Genomic DNA, 19,361 nt, shown 5'->3' with positions numbered 1-19,361 from the left:
TTAAATGTCACTTGGAATCCTCTAGGCAGGGCAAATTACAAAAGAATATAAATATGTCTTTGTACAAGGGGCCATATGCAAAGAGTAAAATATATGATGTGTTGGAGGAAGTACTTTCAAACACATACTGAGAGTAAAGTGAGTTGAAGAAATGTTTTCTGGCTGTATTCAACATAGAAATAAGAAAGGAAAGATGTGAGTTCAAGGTCTAGATCTCCCATGTATCGTTGCCATAAGCATTGACAAATATGTAGCTTCTGTGAACCTCAATGCCCTCATCTTAAAAATATGAGACCCGAATGTGGTCCTCCAGAACTGACAGCCAAAGCAACCATTAGAAAACTCTGTTACCTCATATTCATTTTGAATAGAATAAAAGAGTCAAGAGATTGTTAGGAGGCAAATTAATGATAAAACCAGAGGAAAAAACATCCAAAGTGTCCTGAATCATAAGCCGTAAGTGTTTGTTGTATGCGTGAGTGATGAAATAAAAAAGAACACTCTGTGTTGGCCCCTGGAGGTGAGGCTTTGTCAGGATACAGGGCGTTTTGTGCATGGAACAAAGGACCACCTCTGCCCACCCCCGACTCCCTGTGTCAGTCATCACAACCCAGTGCCCTATCAAATAAGGATTCCTTCTTTTTTCCTCTATGCCTAATTGGATGTTGCTTTTCTACTTTAGGCAACAAATCTTTCATATAAAAACTAACATAAGCCAACATTTAAAATAGGTGGAAATATGCCAGTTTTAAGTTTAACTGGGAGTGAGAAATAGTAATAAAACAGTCAAGTGGACTTTGTGTGTGTAGTGATGTAAGGAATAAAGGTGGGTACCAGGAGCCTTTTGCATTCCACACATAATTCATTTGAACCCCTTTTCTTTTGCTGCATTGAAAGAGAATGTTGACAAGGCACCAGGGAACTTCAGTGGCAGGGGCTTACGTATGACTTTCCAAATGAGGCCAGCCAGAAGCACTAGGCTGTATTATTTCTTATCCTTTAGCCAGAGTCACAGGACCAGATCAATTTGTTTAGTTCATTTAGTTTAGTTTAGTAACTTACCAACATGTTATGAATGCCAGCTATAAATTAGGGGTTTATTTGGAAAGGTAGGTAAGAAGACCTAAGCTGTCCATCCCTTTGCAAAGGAGGCTCCAGACATGGAGCCCATGAGCTAAATGTCACCCACACTTTCTTCCAAGAAAAGTTTTTGTGCCTATAAGCTAGTGAGTTCTTTGATATTTTCACTCCAGGCGTGCCCTTCTCTTCTGTCCAAACCTAAGGGATCCTAGGTTGAAATTATGGATGGAAAGTAACCTGGTTATAAAAATCAATTTCCCTGAAAGTACCCTCACAACTTTCAAATTCCCAACTCTGTTCAACTCAGTGCCCAGATCAAAAAAATAAAGTCTGCTGATGGAATGAATGAATGAATGAATGAATGATTAAATAATGCATGAGAAGAAAGACAAAGGAGCAGTGGGGGAAACTTACTTTAACAGCTGTGTGCTCTGGCTCTTTGCCAGTGGGGTATTCTTAAATATGAAGTACTAGAAATCTTGAGCTGTGGGGTCTTCCTAAATGTTTTCTTCTTTTTTTTTTTAATCTTAAAAACAAAATGCATCCAAGAGCTATTATAAGGAAACAGAATTTTGTATATCCAACAGTTGGAATGGTATGTTACATTTTGGTAGGTTATGAAACTAATTCAGACATATTTTTCAGACTTCTTCTTAGATTTATGATAACACTCTTAATAAATGAGGCATAGCCATTACATCACAATTTCACCTTTCTTCATTTATCTTCATTTCTGAGATAATATTTATCTACTTATTGCTGCACTTTTACTTGTTTGAGTAACAGAGATTCGTCGTGGTATGTAATCAATTATAGTTTCCACTACAAGTCATCAATCTTAGCTTAAATAAAATGCAGAAGATCACTTTAAAACTCATCTTGAAGTTTTGGCAGAGCATTCACAATATGACCGTTGACCCAGTGACTCATTTTCACTACAATCACAGGTAAGCTTCAGAAAAAGGCAGTGTTCTCTTCTGTCACCCGTGTGTTGGAACCATCGCCTCCTTTTATCCCTAGAGTATTAATTGATCAGATTTCCTCCTACCACTTAGGCAGCAGGTATGTATTGGGCTCTTCATGTGTCTCAGGCACGTGATAGATTTTATGGAGGACTCAAAGGTGACACAAAGACATTACAAGGAAGATGTGCTCCCTGCTCGCAAAGACAGAATCCTACAGAAGGGAACACACAGGTGCATAAACAACTCCATGTGAGGGTCTTTGAAGAAATAACCTTGATTTGGAAGACGCTATGAAGGAAGAACATTTAAAGAATGTGTTGCCTATTTATAACTTCTAGTGTTTCCTTTGTTTTTCTTGCAGTTTGAGTTATTCCTTAGAAGGAATAAGAGGTTCTTCCCACACAACATAAAATTTCCCATCTCGTGACCTTGAAAGGATCATGCTTTGCCTGTTCTACAGAAACTGATATTGGCACACATTTTAACTTTAGCGTAGTCAGAGGGAAGCATTACAGATTAACAGTCAAGGAAAATACAGAACGGTAATTCCCAAATTTAATGGTCACAAGGATTATCTGAGAGTAATTAGAAATACCTTCAGACATTCTGATTCAATAAGAAACCCCCCCCTCCCACATTCTTATTCAATAGAAGAGACTACTCTCTCCTCAGGTATTCTGTCTGATTTGGTAGGTCTTGGATGAACCTTGGAAATATCAATTTTAAGGGTCATTCTGTGTGACTTTGATGCAGGGAGCCACAGGCAGAGATGTTCTGCTATAGAAAACAACAACAAAAACAACAACTAATGGATGTCACAGCAATATTAGCTTGGTGCTATTTTTCAAAGGATTAAACGTTATAGTACTGTGCCAATGCTTAGTGCTTATTATAAGACTGGGTCCATTAACTATTGATGTGAGTTTAAACTGATTAAGCAAACTCATACATTTCTAGAATAATTTTCTTAGGCATCCCTTCAAGCCTCTTTTCCTTTTTTAAGTTTTATTTATTTTCTGGTTCCATTATTGGCATATAACATATGTAGGCTTAAAGTGTACAACATGATTTTGTACATGTATGTGTTGCAAAATGATTTCTACAATAAGGTCAGTTAATACCTTCAACCCTTCACAGTGGCTGTCCAGTTTTAGGCACATAAAGCTTGACCCACAGATGTTTCCTGGAGGTGTTTGTATAACCTTTGCTTAAGCCCAGTTCCTTGACTACCTATCAGTTCCTTACTCCTATCAGATGGCGGGGGAGAAGAGAGAGAGGTGGGTAAATGGAGATAAATTTTCAATTATAAGAAAAATAAGGTCTGAGGATCTAGTGTAAAACATGGTAATTATAGTTGATGAAACTGGATTGTGTAATTGAAATTTGCTAAGAAAAAAGAACTTAAATGTTCTCAAAACACACACAAAAAAGTAAATAGGTGAGGTGATGAAAGTTTAATTAACTCCATGGGGGGGCATCCTTTCACAATGTATACGTGTATCAGTGTTGTACACTTTGAATATCTTATCTCTAGGGCTTCTCTAACAAAGTATCGCAAATGAATGGCTTAAACAACAAACATTTTTTCTCTCACAGTTCAGGATGCTAGAAATCCAAAATCAAGGCAATGGCAGGGCTATTCTTTCCTGAATGGGAGAACCCTTCCTTGACTCTTTGGAAGGTAGTTTCTGGAGGTAACTGTTGATCATCCCTTTGGCGTCCTTTGTCTTTTAACTCACCATCCAATCTCTGCCTTCATCTACATAAAATGTTTCCTTTGAATGCATATCTGTCTCTGTATCCCAATTTTTCCTTTTTTATAAGGATAGCAGCTGAGGTCCTTATATGAATTTATATCTACGTCAGATACTTGAAACTTCAATTACAGATCCAATTCAGCAATTATTTATTAAAATTGTATTATATTCCAGATGGAGAGTTGGGAAATCCTTAGGGAAAAGAGACATAAATGAGGTCTGATTGGAATTCTCCAGGAGCTTCCAAAGCTAGTGAAGAAGAAAAAAAGTACATAAATAACTAAAGGGCAAGATAGAGTAAATGTCAAAAATGAAATATGAACGAGACACTGAAGAGAAAGTGATAGGTTTTGACTGGGAAATTTAAAAACTTGCTTGTAGAATTTAACCCGAGCTTTGAAAAATAAACAAGGTTTTGAGGTTAGGAATTAGAGGAAGGAAACTCCAAGTTAAAATAATAGCTCAGTACAGAGATGTGAAAATATAGTGTGTGTTGAGGGAAACACAAGTAGTCTAATGAGTTGGATGTGAGATCAGAGAGTAGTGTAAAACCAAGTCAGGGAGAGCATTCAAAGTCACACTTAAACTGTCAATGTCCTTCAGCCAAGGACTCCCACGAATTCACCTACATAAACAAGCTGCATTATTTCATGTTGCATCAAGAACACGCACCATGTGGAACTATTAGGTCCTCCACAGGGGGACTCTAGAAGGAAACCATTATAGGATTTGGGATTGATTGGTTGATTTAGGGGAGCGTGTAAGCATTTGGGGGTGTGCTAAGGATTAGGTGTTGGCAGAAAGTTGGAACAGGTCTGTGATTGGCTCCCTCGGTAAACCTTCTCTATCGGGAGAGGAGACTAGAATGAGGATGGGAAATGCAGTTGGGAAAGCAGCTGCAGGGGCTCATTTTGGCCACAAGTGGTGCTGTTTGGTATTTTGGGGGTGGCACAGTGGCCTTGTTTTTGTCAGTGCTTAGGCAAAATTATGAAGTACTCTTGCTTTGTCTCACTATATTATGGTCTCGGAGTAACCTTTCTCTGTGGTAAGTATTCTGTGAGATTGTTTATGCACAGGGGAGTACCATGGCCCACCTCTGAGTGCCAGGCTAGCTTCTAAGTGTCAGGGATGCTCTTTTTTTCTTCGTCAAGACTTACACTGGCATTCTGCAGGTAGAGAGAGTTATGGAAAACTTAGGAGCTAAGGATTAGTAAGTACCTCCCAATTGCATTTTGCCTTGGAGAGCTACAAGTGAGATAGGGTGGCCAGGAAACCAGTAGAAATAGTCCACACAAGAAATAGGTCCACACTGAATGTACAACAAGTCCATTGGAGTCCAGGAGGACCCACAAGTGCCTTGGACTCTGAAGCAGGGCAGGAAGAAGGAGAGACAAAGGAATAGGTATGGTACCACTAATTCACAATTTGTCCAGTGACTTGTAGACTCCTACATGCTTAACATCCTAATATCCCTGCCAACATTAGGAGCTGCTGATCATGGCTTGCTTTTGGTTAACCTCTCTTCTCAAAGTTCATTCTGAGCATTGCTTCTGAAACACCTTATTTAATAGATTGCCAAGTTCACAGATGCAGAACATGCTTTAGAGAAGTTTTCTCATCATTCCCAATTAATAGGTATTCAGATGAGAGTTGCTCTGGGATGTTAACAGGTTTGCCATAGCATAGTTTTATTTATTTAATTCATTGGACCACTGGATTTTGGACAAGTTGCCACTTATAGCCTGTGTCCACTCTATGTCCTTGCCAATTTGTCTTTCCTGTCACAGTCAGATGGATGGAGGGAAATGACTCTCTGTGAACATAAATGTACTCATATGATATAGATCAAGGAGTGAAAATCATTTCCTTAAGCCATGCCACACATCCTACTTTAGAATTGAGACTCATGCGTGTTCACATATAAACAATCATAGCCCTGCATGAATGCATAAATATTGCCTAGGGGGAATGGTTATCTGGTTATGAAACAATAGGATAGTTTTAAATCATAACAGGCACAAAGAATGCTCTGATCTAGAGCTTCTCAGATGCAAACCTGCATATGAGTCATTGGAGATCTCAAAGTGCAGGTTCTGATTTGATAGATTGAATAAAGCTGAACTGCTGTGTGTCTAGCAAGTGCCCAGGTGATGTAACCCTGCCAATCTGTGGACCACACTCAGAGTGGCAAGGCGGCAAGGCTCATTTGTCTTTGTGCTTACTTAATTTGTTGACAATCCAATACTCTATGAGCTCCCATCAAGTCTCCTTCTCTTTTCCCCTGCCTATGTAACACACATGGTCTCTCTTTGCTCCTGTCTTCCACTCTTACCTCGGCTTTTTTTTTTTTTTTTTTTTTTGCCCACAAAGGATAACCTCAGTGAACCCACTGACTTCTGTACTTCATTTAAAAAGCAAGTCTACATTTTGAAATAGAGACGATAGATACAGCACTCGAGGGATATTAGTTTATATCTTTTGTTTATATTTCGTTTTGTATTCTGGTTCTCACATCTAAATGCAAATTTGAGTATCTGGGAAGAAGCACCCGGCATATAGGCACTTCTTGGGATTCACAGCCTCTTTATAGCTTGGAAACCATCTGCATTCATGAAGCAGATTCTTGATTATATTCCTACATATTATCTTGATTCTCTTGAATATTGATTACAGTTAGCTATGGTCTCATTAGTCTCACAATCAAATGTGTCTTTGTTGCAAGCATTTAATTTTCCATGTCTAAAATGAAATAATGAAATCCATAACACAGAGAGAGCATGCGCATAAGAACAGAGGAAGAATATTTTATTTCTTTTTCGTCTTTTGTAGGAGCCTCTCAGCAGCCTATTTCTTTATAGTCTTGAAGATTAGTGTTAAAAATATTTTTTCTTTTCTTTCTTTTTCTTTTTCTTCCTCTTTCTTTTCTTCTTTTTGGTAAACTGAATAATTTGTGAAGAGCATCAGAGATCTTTACATTTAAAGATCACCCACTGTGGTCCCTTTTGCAAATCAAATAATAGTAATAATAATTATTCCATATGAGGTCTTACTATTTCAATGGCACGTGATTGTTATATTTTTTTATCTCATCATCTCTAGCACATATATAGGCCAGGTCTCATTGTCGTTTGTATTTTATAGAGAATTGAAGTTCAAAACTAAAGTGAATTCCTTAAGATAATCTAGCTGGTGAGTGGGGAAGCCAGCAATAAAATGTTACTCTCCCCATAAATTCCAAGCTTTGTACATTCCACTGTGTGGAATGATTGCTTCCTAATAAAGCTCTTGGACAAATTTCCTCTATTCGCTTTAAAAAGTATTCACTACCTTAATACAATATAACTAGTGTAATATAATCATGTAATCTAAATTAGAGAAGAATTATATAATATTATGAAATACCATAGAAGTGTGTGTGTGTGTGTGTGTGTGTGTATAAAGAGAGATGCTAAGAGATAATATCTATTTGAGATTCAATATCCATCTTTAATAATATAATATATCATGTGAATAAGCTTTACCTGGGTAGAGATGTTTCATGCAGTATTCCTTTTATGTCTGGGAGACTGATGAAATTGACTCATACCCTTAGGGATTTGCAGGGATTACAAAGGAAAGATGAAGCAGATTCGAGATGATGAAGTTATAATATTATTACAGGTTATACTTAATTTCTCCCTTTATGTTTTCCTCTGGATCTTCACCAATAAATCTATTTGTTAGATGTCTGAAGGAAAAATAAAAATGGAAAAGTGAAAGTTGCTTCTTTGCTCTCTGCTTTGTAGGACTAGTGGTAGGCAGTGGCTAGTTTTGATTTAAATGTTAATCTGAGGTTTAACTTCATGTAAAAATCCAGTTGGAAGTAAAAGTTAACTTTGATGCAAATAGCTCTATCAAATAGTCATACAAATGTTTATAAATCAAATGTCTTATTATTTTAGAACAACAAAAAAATCTTGATTCTGAAGCAATCCTTTCAGAAATGTATGTGCCATTACAGGAATTTTTACCAAAGAAAATGCTATGAGATGAGTGTGTCCATACTTTCTGCTCAATATTGGCCACTCGTGTTTCATCCTTTTCCTCAAGAGTCTTGAATGTGAAGGCAGTGCATAATGCATATTCAACACTGTCTTCATTAAAGCACACAGAACTTTGACATCTAAATACATATGTATTTTATGATATTTTAAGCCATTTCCCCTTTTATTGACCTGAAGCATTAGAATGGATCCTTTAAAAAGCTAATTTCTGTGTCTTAATGGGTTTGTTTCTTTGCCTCAGGACTTGTATCCCTTTGTAGTTTCACTGGAAGCTAGTTTATCCATGGCTGAGACAGTAAGCCATTGAGCATAGCTACAACCATGAAAAAGGTTATGCTCAGTGGACCCACTGGCTTCTAGGATCACTGAAGCCATGTTAGATCTGCATTTTGGAAGCCAAACCAACGGCAGTGTAAACTCCTTTCTTGGCAGTTGCCCAGTGGTTCAAGAACATGCCCAAAAAGTGAGTTCCATGCAGAAAACAGCTTTAGAGCATTGCTATAATTTCAGATATCCAAAACAAGAGTGATCAGGGTGCCATGATCTCTGACATTGCTAATTCTGGCCTCCAAATGGGGATGCCTCAATCAACACTATTTAAGAGCTCAGTTTTCTTCCAAGGAAGGGAATGAGAAATATTAGCCAACAGTTGGTAAAAGCCACAGCAAGAGTGTCTGTAAAGTGTTTATTTTGGAAACAGTCCTCATTTCACATTTAATTTAGGGAGTTGGGGGTGATTATCAATAGATACCAAATTATCTAACTCTCTTCCTTCTGCTTAAACACTCTCCTGCAAAGCCAAATGTATTCAAATCCTGATGATTTTCCAGACTCAGGCCAAATGTCATGTAGCTGAGAATCCTACAGCCACTTTCAATACTGAATTTTTCTAGCCTCTGAGCTTCCATAACCATTAAATTTGTACCACTGTCTTGTTATATGTAATATTTGCTTGTCTTATGGACTATGCATGTGTAAACACACCCATGCACCTGAACATTTTCAGTGAATTCTAAACCATTTTGCAAAGTTCCCTAAGGGAGACTGTGGGAACATAGCTCAGTCTATCTCTGTCTTATAGAACTCTCCTCTAACCTTTTATTGAAGTATGCAGTTTACAGATAAGTATAGAAACCATTAATATGTTTCATATCCCCATTTTCTGTTTCTTAAAAGCATAAATTATAACTTGAAATTGTTTCTGCTTCCAATAAATATTTATAGACCAACAAATTTTACTGAGCAGAAGAACTGAAGGTCAGGCTTGGTCAGGTTTTCTACTGTCCAAAGAGATTGGATCTGACATTATTTGCTTTTCTATTGCTAGATGACACATTTGGTTCTATAGGAATGCTCTCAATGCTGAACACTTCACAGTAAAACCAAATCCAGCCTTGCTTTTACCTGTTTCTTCAAGAAATTAGAAGATGCCTATCTTCTAAAAGTCCACAGAGCTAGAATAGAAAGAGGTTTGTAACAAAAACTATCAGAGCAATCTCCAGATATTCATCCAAACTCAATTGGTCTTTTCTGATTGAGACATAGACAGAGAGTGACGGCTGTCTTGATCTAAAATTCGTAGTAACGATGGGTAAATTCCAGCGAGCTAGCAATTGGCCAAGCAACATCTCATGGCATCTGGAGCAGTGTATGGAGCCTTTAGACAAGGCAGAGAGGATCCAGGAGTGAGTGTGACATTATCCAGTTGAAGCTCAAGAGCAGAATCACATATCATTTTGCTGTCAGGTTCATTCATCTCTGCTGGACCAGGACAACACTGAGATTTCCCGCCAGGTTAAGCAGACACTCAGGACACTCAGTTCATCATCCTTCTAGAAAAGAGAGAGTTAACAATGATGTATAGGTAGTGGAATGAATCAAAAAGTAAAAAGTAAATAGAAAAAAGTCAGAAGGATATAAAACTGTGTACACATGAATCTAAAGAAAACATTGTTTTCAATTTATGGAAACATAGCAAGTAAAGGTAAAGAAAGGAAGTCTGAGATGGTGACAAACTTCTCAAAGTGATATAGAACGCTGCTGACACTGGCCAACTCATACAGGGAGATTACAAATGGATTATCTGCAAAAGTCACTGAGATGTTTTTAAAATTTTATTTTGCTCTATTCATCAGAAATCAGTATATGAATAGTCTAGGTGAAGTTTATTTTAGTGCCAGGTTTCCCTGGTGATAGTCATTTGCCACAAGTTAATAAGACTGGATTTATGGAGAGGTGCTTATTCCCTTTGATGACAGTGATGCAGGGTGCCGCTCCGTGGTGAGCATGCATCTCTGCTTGAGCTGGGAAGCTTACTCTTTAGTCACTACTCCAGGTTTGGCAGCTGAGAGGGAATTGGCACATTCCAGTACTCAGGCATGGGTATTATAGAGGACTATGTTTTATTCTTTTTAAAAACAAAAGCAAAAACTTGTTATCTATTCATGATAAAGGGTAGATTTTAACATAATGACATGTTAAAGGGCCAGCATTAAAAAATATACAAATAATGAGGTAAATAAAAATGGTGGCTGTTTTGATGAATTCTAAACCATGATCAACCAAACACCTTCGCAATGACATTTCTGCATATGTTAATTAAAATCATTCTACTTACTCCTTATCTTGACTGTAATGTATGAATCTCAGTGACTAAAAATCTAGCGGAGGCTGTGTGACTTCTGACTGCTCCAAGGAACCTGTGTTCTTTGACATGTCAGGAAATAAAAAGGCAGAGCTATATGGAGGCAGGATCTCAACATAATACTTTAACTATCTATAGCAACAACCATGAGAGTTATTTTTACCAATTATGTCATTTCATCATTCAAATTTATTATTCTTGTACCATAGACTAACCAATCTAGGACAAATTTTATTTTTTGCTTGGTACTTTGTTCCTTTCAGACAACGGAGGCAGAAAAGAAAGGAAAATGGGGATAAAGAAGAAGTTATGAAGACAGGAGAAAAAATGCATTAAAGAAAGATCTAGAGAAGCCCTGCCTTTCAAACCTGGCCTCATTGTGTGAAACAAAGGGAAACATCTCATGACCATGTAGTATGGCAAACTAACATTGAATTTGCAGTGAAACGACTTGGAAGTCAGCTCTACTACTGGCTAATATAAGATTATGGACAAGTTATCGTAATTTTCTTACCAATGAAGTAGAATAATAATATAGAATTCATATGCAGAAAATATCATCCATTGTTTAACATAGTAGGCACCTCATAAAGGTTGACTGGATTTAATTAAATAAGTTACATCAAATTTATGAAGCACAAGTTATCAAAGTAGAGCAGTTTTATTAATGTAATTGGAAAACTCGAGTAGATCTGATAGATTGATCATTGTCTAATATTTAATAGATAATTCCAAGAAATTTAATAAGATATATTATTCTCCTTTAGGTAGTAAGGACTTTACAGAAGAATCAAAAGGATTAGAATAGTCTAGATTATTAATGTTATTAGTAACAACAATAATGATAAACGAATGATGATGATGATTCACCATACTGTTGTGAGGACAAGTTCACATACTTACCAGTTGAATTCCAAATCAGAATTCTTACTAAAACCCTGATCATCTGAAGATGATGTTAAATTGTATATTGATAAAATCTGAAGGCTTGGAATTGACTAGTTTGAAATCCACCAAGTTTGAGCGTTCATAAAAAGATTATTAAATGTTGAAATTAATCTCTTTTAAAGAAATGGGATATCCATCTTCTTGGGAAGTATATGTTAAGTTTAATTCTGCTATTCCATTCCTTAATGTTTCCAAGTTCCTAGATTCCATTTAATATATATGAACCATGGTTTGTTTGTTAAAATAATTTCTGAAATTGTCCAACTTATAGATTATAATTGAGTACTGGGAAAACCAAGCAAAAGGAGTTAAATTTGTTCTCTTCCTATATCCATTGCTATAGTCTATGCTTGGACTTCCATACTGTCTTTGTAGACTGATAAACTCTCTTAACTTGCCCTCCATATTGGTAATAATACCACTTTACCAGTGTAACAATGTTCTATCACATGCAACCAATCATGAATTGGGTCCTATAGCTGCACACTTCTCCAAAGAAAGCTGGGGAAATGAGTTTTCTGGAAGAGGGAAGTGGGCGGGCCATAGCTGGCTTAGAGCAATCCTGTTTCATTCCTTGGGGCTGAACATAATGCACAGTGAACAAAATCAGGATTGTTTTTAACAAAACGAGTAGGATACTCTGGTGAAAATTTCGTGTCTCCCACACTAAGCGATTCAAAGCTTTTTGAAGTTAACATCTTTCTGGGGGGAAATTGAAGCATTTGAGGAAGTACGTGAATTAAATCCCCATGTACAATAACTAAAGGGCTTGCATTTCTAAGCACCAATGTGCCTTTACTGAATTTGTTTTCTGTTTACTTTTCAGCACTTACCAAATTAATAGTATCTGTAAATGGCATTCATTTGCTAAATAGTTCCCCAGGGGCCCCAGAGAGCTATGAGCCAAGTCTCTCAGGTTTCTGCAGGCCTACAGTTGAGCAGCTGTAGCAGGCACTGGGGAAGAATATTAAAGAAACTGTAGATACACAAGACTGCCAGCTAGTACTCATTAGACTGTGTCATCATGGAACTCCATACTGAGCAGTAATTGCATTCAGGAGTAGGATAGAGTTCCGGATTATTACTGGGGAAGTTTCCTGGAGAGAAGAATGTTGGACTACCTTCTCAATTTATGGCCAAAATTCAATCTCCTCCACAGAAAGTCTATTTCAAAGAAGGGAAACTGAGGCACAGAACTCTTAATCTAAATGTAAGATTGTGAAACCACTGATGAAGTATCTTCTAGTCCATCATATCATTCCTCTAAGTGCTTTTTCCACCCACCCAAATACACAATGAAAAGAGAAAGGAAATCAGTCTTGTTATACATCTTCAAATTCTTGAAAATGGGATCATCACAACCACTTGAATTGGACTTAATATATGGAAGAGTGAGTCAAAAAAATAAAATAAAAACTGTTGCAAAGTTGCAGGAAGATGATGACTGTATTTCAAAATTTCAGGGCAAATTAGAGCTGGTGTCCTATTCTGGGAATGTTTGGTGATTATATTATAAAAGCTTATGCAAATTTGAAAACTGTGTGTCAAACTCTTTTTATTTCTTTTTTTCTAAAAACAGAGAAAAACCCTCTAACATTTGCTTCTTTGTCATTAACAAGACTTGTGAATCAGGAACTTATTTAATATTACTGCTAAAGAAGTCATTTTAATATCTTCATTTGCAATTACGCAGACTTCATTAGAGAAATCTAGAAGTCTGCCCCTTTGACAGTGCAAATGTTATGCAGCTTTCTCTCTCTCTCTTTTCTCTTTCTCAGTCATTCCTCTGTACTTATTTGACAACACTAATTCTCAATGTACATTTGGTATGCTATACATTGGACAATGAAACCTGAGATATTTTAAAATTTGTTTTGGTGACTAATAACTACTGGTAATGACAAATAATCTCTAATAATAATTATACATCTATCTATCTATCTATCTATCTATCTATCTATATATATATATAAAATATGACTTCCCAAAATATGACTCTATGTATTTGCTTCATTATGACTTTTACTATCCATCACTGCTAAATTTTAGCAAAGTTGGAAGGGCCTCTTGAATACAAGTCTCAAAAACAGTAGACGAAAGCAAGATTATATTGGAAATGCACATGAATGGTCTACTTGGACATCATTGCCTCTCAACAAAGTTTTCCTTTCCTTAAGAGTGAAGTTTGTTTGTTTGTTTTTTAATTTTTAATTTTTTTATTAACATATAATGTATTATTAGCCCCAGGGGTACGGGTCTGTGAATCACCAGGTTTATACACTTCATAGCACATACCTTCCCAATGTCCATAACCCCACCACTCTCTCCCTACCTCCCTCCCCTCAGCAACCCTCAGTTTGTTTTGTGAGATTAAGAGTCTCTTATGGTTTGTCTCCCTCCCAATCCCATCTTATTTCATTTTAAAAGTGAAGTTTTAAGGTTTTATTTGAATTAATATACTTTAATTGCCCTGAAAGAACTCTCCTATTTTAAAAGGGTTTTTTCCCCCCACTTAATTGCTAGATCATTGCCTTTTATGTGTTACTTTTGTTGTTGGAGACAATTCATTCTAAAGAAAAGTTTATTTCTAGAACTGCTTTATTGGAAAATCTCAGCATTAAGTGATTAAAAATTCTGGGACTAAAGAATTCTTCCTGTAGATACAATACCTGATAACCTAACTAGGTTCAATATAAAAAAAAATCTTATGAAATTTAATTCTGTAGACCATAGAGTAATATTTTAACAACTATAAGTAAAAACCAATATCATACTGTTTATGGGAAGTGATATGCAGCATAGATTTTTATCAGGCGCATTTCATGGGAGTGAAGCTATGTTGACATGATATTCCATTAAGTTCTGATACTGCACAGCAGTTTTCTTTTCAAGGCAATGAATGGAATTCAAAGTAGAACAAACACATATGTAATACTTATTAATTGTATTGAGAACATATAATTTTAAAAGGCAAACATTTAAATGTAAGGTAATTATTAAGCATGTATACTCTAACCATGTCTAAAAGATTCATTGTAAGTGACCATTCTGAATTTTAGGGACCTTAAGGTTGATGAAACCCACCAGCAGTGCCCTAGTCTTTTTCACACACTTTCTGCTTGCCCTGTTCAGCAAGGCTTGGACAAAGATTCAAACACTAGAGTAACAAAAATGTAGAAACAAAAAACAAATGTCTCCTAGAGGCAGTTGTCATATGGTAAAAAAAAAAAATAATTATTATTATTATTTCATTCATTTATTCTGTAAACATTGACTGCACAACTAGTTTGTCAAAGTAAGGTTCTTGGGGATTAAGGAAAGCTTTTTTGAAGGGAATGATGCACTTGAGATAGAGTTCAGTCTCACTGAGGCAGAGAGGAGGATAGGGGTGGGGTTATGGGTGTCCTAGATAGTGTCCCAAGGAGCTGTGGCTCCAGCTTTGTGGTGGCTAGAACCTAGCGAAGTTCTAAAAGCAGATGAATGGAGGAGAATTCACATTTTAGAAAACTTACTCTGTTAGTCTTATAGATGATGAACTGGGGGTAGGAAGATTGGGTGGTCAATAAGGGAGGAAAAAGATCAGTAGGAAGTCTGGTTCATCAAGTACCATTTAGACCAGAGGTCAAGCAAAGTTTTGTGCAAAATTCCTCAGAGTAAATGTGTTAGACTTCATGGTCCACATGGTCTCTGTCATAACGACTCCACTCTGTGCTGTAATGGGAAAGCTGCCTTAGATAACATGTAAACAAATGGGCATGGCTGTGTGCCCATAAAACTTTGTTTATAAAAACTGTTATCAGGCCAGATTTGATTGAAGGGTCCCAGTTTGCCAACCCCCAATTTAGACGATGAAGTACACACTAAAGATTAAAAGTTGATTGCCATATTAAAACTTGAAGAATGGATGCACAAAATGTGGTGTATACATATAATGGAATATTATTCTGTCTTAAAAAGGAAGGAGAACTGTGGGGTGCCTGGGTGGCACCATGGGTTAAATCTCTGACTCTTGTTGTCCATTCAGGTCACGATCTGAGGACGGAGAGATCCAACCCCATGAGAGGCTCCACCCTCGGGCAGAGTCAGCTTAATATTCTCTCTCTTTACCTCTGTCCCTCCTGCTCATGCTCTCTCTCTCTCTCTTTCCCCCTTTAATATAAATAAATAAAGCTTAAAAAAAGAGAGAGAGAGAGAGAGACTGTGACATTCTACACCATGGGTGAACCTTGAGGACATTACGCTACGTGAGATAATCCAGTCACAAAAGGACAAATACTGTATGATTCCACTTATATGAAGTGACTAGGGTAGTGCGGTTTGTAGAGACAGAAAGCAGGAGGGTGGTTGCCCAGGACTAGGAGAGGGGGAACAGGGAGTTCATGTTTATAAGGCACAGAGTTTCAGTCTACAAGATGAAAAAATCCTAGAGGTGGACTGTAGTGATGTTTGGACAGTGTGAGTACACTTAGTGTCTTTAAACTGTACCCTTAAAAATGGTTAAATGGTAAATTTTATTTTACATATATTTTACCATAATTTTAAACATAATGACTAAAAGTGCGAAAAGCTCTTCACTACTGCTCCATTCCAATTCTGTTTTATTATGACTGTTAGGCTGGTTGGCCATGCATCTGTTGCAGGAAAGGGAGGGGAACCTACTCTCCAACTGTGATGCAGGGGGACTGATACAGCAGCAAGATCCTAGACTTCACCTATACCAATTTGGATGTTTTTCACTTCCAGTAACAAAAACCCTGAATGAAACTGACTTCAACAACATGGAAATTTATTCTTAAACATTGCAGGAAGCTGGGGCGCCTGGGTGGCTCAGTGGGTTAAAGCCTCTGCCTTCGGCTCAGGTCATGATCCCATTGTCCTGGGATTGAGCCCCGCATCGGGGCTCTCTGCTCAGCAGGGAGCCTGCTTCCTCCTCTCTCTCTGCCTACTTGTGATCTCTATCAAGTAAATAAATAAAATCTTAAAAAAAAAAAAAACAACATTGCAGGAAGCCCAAGGGCGAATGCAGCATATGTGGCTGACTTGTAGTTCAACTACATTCTACAATCACATCCTACAGATCTGCCCATTCCCCTCTTCTGCCATCAGTGGAGTTGCTGTCCTTCTCAGCCTGGTGGCAAAGTGACTATTACAGTCCCTGGCACCCTGAACAGAAGCAACATTTGGGGGGAAAATAAGGTTGTCTCTCCTAGGACTATTTCTTAGGACTGAAAACCACTTTTCTCATTGGCCAGAACGAGGTCACGTGGTTGGCACTGATCCTGTGTGAAGTGCGCGGGATTGACCTGGTATCAGTTCAATGGTGGTTCATTTCTGAATTTTAAATGTGAGGTTGTTTCTGGAGGCACTTGTTTGCCTGGGCTAAGGAAAATCCCTAAACAAAACTGGATTTGGTTTGGAACGGAAGGCATGCAGTTGGTGGAGAGTGGGGTTTGCCTCCAAGTCAGACAAAAAATAGTATACACATACTCACTTTGGAGGATGGAAATCATCACTCTTAGGAATATGCTATGTGTGAAACAATATGAGAGGGTCTTTGCAATACCTCATTTAATCTTGAGGCAAAAACTGTCAGAAGAAATCCACCTCCTCTTTTTTCAGTAGAGGAAGGGAACTGGCTTGGAAGGTTTGATAACTTGTCCTCCTTTCACTCCAAAACCTGGGCTCTATATTCTGTGGCACTATCTTTGAAAATATTCTATAAATAACTCCACAGTAAAAAGCAGTCTGTTCTTTCCACAACCATAGTTGTCAGGTAGTTTTGTTTTGTTTTGGTTTTTTGTTTGTTTTTACCATTTTAATGGAAGAGACTGGGAGGTTCAGGGAATAAGTTCGCAAATGTTATAAGTTCACTCAGTTGGTAAGTGACAGAACCAGGATTCAAACCAAACTCCCTTACTACGAAGCCCTGTTTCCCAACCTCAGTATCCTTGACAATGTGACCTGGGCAATTCTTTGTTGTGGGGCTGTCCTGAATGTGGTAGAACGTGTAGCATCAACCTTGGTTCCTACCCACTAGATACCAGAAACGCTTCTCCCTTGTCCCAACAATGAAAAAATGCTGTCATCAAATGTCCCTTGAGGGGAGGGAGATGTCACATAGAGCTGATAACCTCTGGTTTGTACCCGTGTCTTTCCACAGTGCTGCTCTTTTGTCTGTCCTGAGGCAATTCACAATCTAGTACATGGCAGAATACATATGCAGAGTGTTGTACTGAGAGTCAGCATGGAACCCAAAAGGGCAGAACACAGTAGTTTTAAAATCCTAGGCTTCCCAGCCAGATTGCCTGGCTTCAACACTTACTAACGTTCTCCATAGACTAGATATTAATTTTCTGTACCTCAACTTCCTCATCTGTAAAATGGGAATACTAATAATACCTATTTGGCACAATGTAAACTCCCTGATCATGGCAACCTGGACTCTCCTGCAGAGCAGGGTAGAAAGTGGAGAGTAAGAGGCTTCTATTTTGAGCCCACTACCTGATTTTCATTAGCTCTGCAGTTTGATTTTCATTATCCTTGCCCTGAGGGCCGGGGTTTATGTTACTGGCCTCATTGCAGAAGGAATAGCTGTTTTATAAGGGTATTTTTTTTAATGGAGATTAAATAAATAACACCTTACCAGATTACACAATTGTAGTGGAAACTTTTTACTCTAGTCTGTCCTGAGAGACTCCCAGAAACACAGTTGTCAGGGTAGGAGTTTTTGGTAGTTTGCTGATGTAGGTCTCAGAGAGACTGGTGATCTGTTTAGGGTTGCAAAACTAGTTTGAGGGAACCCAGGACTGACAGCTTGGCTTCTGTCAGTTCAGTTTTATTTCTTCCACCTCTCGTCAACATTTTCTAGGATGGAGATCTTTTGTAGATGCATAAGATACACTTGGGAATGATAATGGTTGGAACATTTGCAGCTAATACATATGTCCCACAAATTAAGAATAATCCAATGAGAACTGTATCTTTAAATGTACATATTTATTTCTTAGTAATGTTTGAATGTTTAAGAGAAACATTGATTTTTTTTTTCCACAGTTTATTTTATTATTTTTCCAGAATAGTCACTGATGTTACTGACTCGGATCTATTTAAGTAAAGAAAGAGCAGGCACTTTGTGAGAGATTAAGTTGGGTTTTCCCTAGTCACTCTGTGGTTTATAACTAGAGTAACAGTGTCCACTACTGGCAAATCAGATAATTGCACCATAGTTCGTACTTTGTACAGTTACTGTCTGTAAGGAGTATTTTACCTTCACCAGGATGCAATCTCATGTCAGATTTTTCAAGGCATATATTCTGAAATGATACCTCTGTGGTTTTTTTTTTAATGTTAGTTTTCAATTAGCCCAATAATTAATTAATGATTTGGCTCTATAAATCTAAGAAGTAACCAATTCTATTTTAAGATAATTGAGATTTAATATATTAAGAGAATAGAAAATATAATTTTATAGAAAAACATTTGTACTTGGTGTTATCAAATAAGCAAAGTCAATTATGATTTTATGGTGAACTTTTTCTTATCGTTTCAAACAATAATTCACCAAAAATGTACCTGGATTGTACATTCACTATAGGCTTGAAAGATGAAGAGGAGAAGACTATTAAAGTGGGATTCCCCCCCCCAATAATTTGCTCAAAATCTTAAAGGACAATTCAGTTTGTTAAATTTCTGAAGCACATTTTGTAATTGAAGGACTTAATCTATTTAAATGGGCAATTGGATAAAAGCCTAAGTAGAAATGGCTTCTTTTCCAAGATTTCTAGTTTTAAAAAGGCTTTTGGGTTTCAATGCCAAAAACGGGCAGCAGAGGGCCCAGCAAATTTTACCTATTAGGAGACTTGCTGAAACTGAGGACACACATCTGCTCCTCTTTTAAATTTCTCCCGAAAATGTGTGCTTGTGT

The 19,361-nt window shown here is 37.3% G+C and overlaps 1 protein-coding gene across 3 annotated transcripts in view; it reads left to right on the top strand.

The window, feature by feature from the left end:
- FGF14 (fibroblast growth factor 14) overlaps positions 1-19,361 on the top strand; it is a 611,293-nt gene that overhangs the window by 387,254 nt on the left and 204,678 nt on the right. The gene's annotated exons all lie outside the window — the stretch shown is intronic.

The sequence above is a fragment of the Lutra lutra genome, chromosome 3 (genome assembly GCF_902655055.1).
Source record: "Lutra lutra chromosome 3, mLutLut1.2, whole genome shotgun sequence".
Lineage (NCBI taxonomy): Eukaryota > Metazoa > Chordata > Mammalia > Carnivora > Mustelidae > Lutra > Lutra lutra.
Note: the sequence above shows the minus strand (reverse complement) of the source record. Positions and strands in the feature narration are given on the sequence as shown.